The 4,688-nt window shown below is 41.5% G+C and overlaps 1 long non-coding RNA gene across 1 annotated transcript in view; it reads right to left on the reverse strand.

The window, feature by feature from the left end:
* Positions 1–1,153: 1,153 nt before the first annotated feature.
* LOC107183535 overlaps positions 1,154–4,688 on the reverse strand; it is an 86,011-nt gene continuing 82,476 nt past the window's right edge. Inside the window, exon 5 of the long non-coding RNA XR_001514323.1 lies at positions 1,154–1,270. This is a non-coding gene — a long non-coding RNA (uncharacterized LOC107183535). The remainder of the gene's footprint in view (positions 1,271–4,688) is intronic.

Here is a 4,688-nt window from a genome sequence, read left to right on the forward strand (position 1 = left end):
TTGCAGGGTCCCTGGATGTATATGCTTCTGATAATAGCCACTCTCCCCTTAAAGATGGCATGGTTTCTGTGGAAGAGCTGGCTGCTACAGGAGAGATTTCAGCAGCAGTGGAGGCTGCCTAGTTAGGGGAGCCCTATCCAGCAGTCTTCAACAGTCCCCTGGAGTATACCTATTGCTCACCCACAAATTTACACTCTCCGTACGTCCACACCCTCTCCTTTCATTCTCTCACTCACACACTATCTTGCAGCCTGCTTTCCCGTTGGCAGCCATCTTTTCCTCTCTCTGAAGAGCCATATTGCAGGAGATGAGTTAGTTCTAGAAGGCAACACTACAGCAGAAATTACAAAGAGGTAATATGTAGCTGAAGATATTATGAACTCTCTAGTAATCAGCACCACAACCATGGAACAGGTTGCTTTATGAGGCAGGGACACTCCTAGTCACCTTAAGAAGTCTAAAGGAAACTCAGAAATGATCTATAAGGGTTTGCTCATGACATGGCCTCCAAAGTTCTTTTGGTCTTGATGTGCTATGGTTCCACCTTTGGATAATTGGGGGAAAGCTGTATTAATTCAGGAAGCAGGTGAATTACAAAAGGAAGTTTTCATTTATATATACAGTTGCTATATCTGAAGCCAAGTAAATACTAGTACTATGGCCTGATGAAAAGCTTTGTGGGGGGTGGGGGAAATCAGACAGAATGGAGATGAGTTAGAACTAAAATTAGTTAGGTGTCACTATGTTTGCAAGGCTGATTTAGAACCTAACATTCAAAGGATACTCATAATCAGTTTCAATAAGGACAAACAACATTCATCATGCGCTAATAATAGGCAGATCCCAAAGGTTTTTGTCTCCTAGAATTAAAAGCCAAATAACTCAAGTCCTCGCAGGTCAGAAGCAAATGAACTAAAAGCTAAGAAGAAGGAGCTGTGAAACTAAATCAGAAGCCAAATGCTTCCAAATAGTGTTGTTCTGCCAAATTTGAAATACATATTTGGACTCTTTAGGTTCATACATGCACTTACCTCAGGGAGACTAGATATATGTTTGGCATTCCCTGGGTGCTTATTAGAAATATAGAATCTCAGGATCTTACCCAGACTTACTGAACCAGAATCTGCATTTAACAAGAGTCTCAGGTGGTTCACAGGTGTATTAGAATTTGAGAATCACTGCTCTACACTGGAGTTGACAAAATGTTTCTTTCTTGCTGTCTTCTGTTATCAATAGCCAGATATGGAAATCCAAATATAGAACACATGACCTGTAAAATATGAGCATATGTATAGAGACACTAGGACAGGACCATTGTCATTAAGACTGTCCCATCTGGAAAATTGGTTACTATGACTATGGAAAGAATACTAATTGCTACCCAAGTAATTCTATGCTAAAGTAGACAGCTGGGGTTAGCCTGAAGTAAAGAGAATTTGTACCTCAGTATTTGATAGTATCTGAGTGGACAAGAAAGCAAGTTTGATCCTTGGGCTCAACCATCACAGGGGTTAACCAATGCTGTGGAACCCACCAATCCAATGTTAGAGGAGGAGCAATGTGGGTGGTTAATATTAGCACATAGACATTCCTAACTGTTAGATGTCCCCTTGTTATTATTTTAAATACAAGAATATGCCCTGGTGGCACTTGATGCTATTTTAGAAGAGAGGGCATAAGAAGCCTATTCCAGGTGTTCTCTAAAGGGTACCTGCTTTGAAACCCTTTTTGTACTGCCCAAATGTTACATTGTTCTTTTTGCTGTGAGAAACAACCCAAGAACCCAAGATAAATGCAAAAATGTGAAGGCTTAAAATGAAGGATAGTCTGGCTATCAATGAATCAGAAAATCCATGATTTTAATTCAAATTTAACTAGAAAAACCAATGAAATGACCTTTTAATTTGTTCCACTTTTAAGACCAAATCTAAACACATTACCTAATAAGGATGCTCATGACCATTACTCACTCAGTAATATTCTCCTCTGCAAATCCCAACATTTAAACTGAGTTCAGTCTCCCAACTCTCCATGGTTTAGCTCTGTCACCAGGTGAAACTGATCCAACAGGCAAAACCCAAACTCATGAAGTACAAATCTTGAAATCTCTCCAACAGAAATCAAGAAGGAATAGTAGTTATCTATGTAGTTCTTACTTAATGCTATCATTTTTTTCCTGCTCCATAAATCAGATGGAAAGTCTTGTTTCATCTTTGCAACAGAACAATCACATGTGAGCAGAATGAGTCCTGGGTAGCCATGCTCTCTGTTTTTTAGGGCCACTTGTGTGACAGGCAGGTGTGCCTGCACAAATGAATGACTGGAAACAAGAGCAGGATGAGGGAGAGGGGATGGCTGTGGGCTTGCAGGAGACATGGGAGCCACAGAGGGTGCAGACTTAGAATCCACATTCTTCTTCTCCAAATGCCCTCCTATGCCATCATGTCCCAGACAATCATGAAACACTACCAGGCAGCTGTTAATTACCATCTACACACTTTTCCATAAGAAAGTCACGTTTATTGGCAACTTTCTCTTGGCTCCTCCCAAAGAGGGAGGTTGCTCTCAAAATCCTAGTATTCCATGGGTCAGAAAAGAACCAGCCTGCCCTAAGGCAGAGCACACACATGTCTGCTTTATCCATCAGTTTAGCCAAATAAACTGGCAGTATTTATTTAGCAGCTACTGTAGAGTTGGTGCTGGGGAATGTCAAAACCAAATGTGTAAGATTCCATCCCTGCCCTTGAGAAGGTCACTGTTTTGTTTGGAGAAGCAGAGAAAGGATAAGATATACTAACAAGAAAAATTATCAATAACAAAGCAGTAGATAATAAATGTCCAGAGAGTGGTATAAACAAAGAAGGTTGTTGTAATTGCATTGATTTCAGGTGAAGTGCATTATAACAGCAATGTGGTTGTAGGATGGATGGTAGTCAAGCAATCTGCGAGTGTGACATTATGGGGGATGTGGGATGCGAACTATGCATAGATAGCTTCACACCATTCAGATGGAGTGTGGTTCAAGTGGGCTATAAAAGAGGGAGGGAGGGAGTGCGATTGAGTCATAGTGGGAGGCAGTGACTGAGCTGAAGGCCACTAATCTATGAGAAATCTTGTCCTGGCTGTGGCATGGTTCAGAATAAACCCTTTTCAAGGAAGGGCAGAACCATTTGAGGGATGCTAGATCAGGTGCCTAACCTTGATTGCAGGAATTCAGAATATTCCTCTAACTCCACCTTCTGCCTTACTCACCAGCCACCTTATTATTCCAAGGTCATAGGAGAGCTCTCCTTCCACAGGGAGGCACAGGACCAATGACTGTGAGGTCAAATATATCACCAAATAATGCAGAGCTATTTCTTATAGGAGGACCTTAATGGAGAGGGAAATATAAGAAATGCTGCCTCCATACCACAGTGGTCAAAACCTTCATGTGTGAAACAAGTGTGACCTCCATGTAGCTCGCTTGTCCTTGCTCAGTACCTCATCCATTCCTCTCAGGGCCCCTTCAGGCCTCCTACCAAGCCTCCACAGACTGGGCACTCTGAAGATGCTGGTATTCCTACAAACTGAGAAAATAAGCTATCAAGGCTGCCCTCACTACCACCCTTCCCCACCTGCTGACTTAACTCCATGGTTCCCACTGCTCCTAAGTCCCATGCTTAATCTCAGAGGATGGAGTCAGCCTTCTTGTATAAGACCAGACTCTCCCTTACAGCTCCATAAGCCATCTCCCTTATTTTCTTCATCTGTCATTGTCTTTTCTGTTCACTTTCTTTTTAGCCTATAGACATGATAAATATGCTGTCAATCAAAAATACACACACCCAAACTCAACAAAAACACAACCCATACACACACACAAACATACACACACACCTTCCTTTGACCTCTTGCCACCACTGTTGCTCTCATTCCCTTATTAAGCAGGAAGGCCCCAGAGGAAATTGTCTGTGTTGATGTATCTTCATGTCTTCAGTACCAGTTACAGAGTATGGTGTCCACAGGTATGCAATAAAATTTGTTCAACTGGCTGCTAACAAATGACAAAGACAGATTGGACTGAGTTTCAGCTTTATAGTTTATTCAGGATTACCTTTCTAAGCACACATATTGTTTCTCTTTTACACAAAGGCCCATATTTGAGAGGGACAGCCAGATGTCAAAATTGGCCTGGACTGAAAAGAGCTGAGGTTAGAGCTCCACATTCACTGGGGAACCTCCAAACCCTATTTTTCAATGTCTTTCTTACTTTTTAAAAAATCTTTTGGAAAACCATGCTGCTGTGGTCTTCAGTTGACCTGGCCTTGTGTTCATTTGTGTTTGCTTGTTTTTGATGAAAAGAGCATGGCACTCAATTATGCAACCATCTCGACTCCTAGGAAGTTCTGTAGGTACTGTGAGACTCCCTGACTGGGGACTCTGTTTATAATCGGGTATCATTTTATATATTTGTAGCAATAGTGGTCATGATGTAGACAAAGCTTATATACATTTCTTCAAGATTTTTACAGTCACCTATAAAGCAACATTGGCATTCTGTAACCCTGTGAGCGCACACTATAATCATTATTCTAGGAGAGCTGGTATGCTATTGGAATGTGGAATCTTTAATCCAACATGCCTCACATTGTTGCCATGACCTCAGCCTATCTGCACCATCTCAGTATCAGAATGGAACTCTTTCC

The sequence above is a fragment of the Myotis davidii genome, unplaced genomic scaffold (genome assembly GCF_000327345.1).
Source record: "Myotis davidii unplaced genomic scaffold, ASM32734v1 scaffold960, whole genome shotgun sequence".
NCBI lineage: Eukaryota > Metazoa > Chordata > Mammalia > Chiroptera > Vespertilionidae > Myotis > Myotis davidii.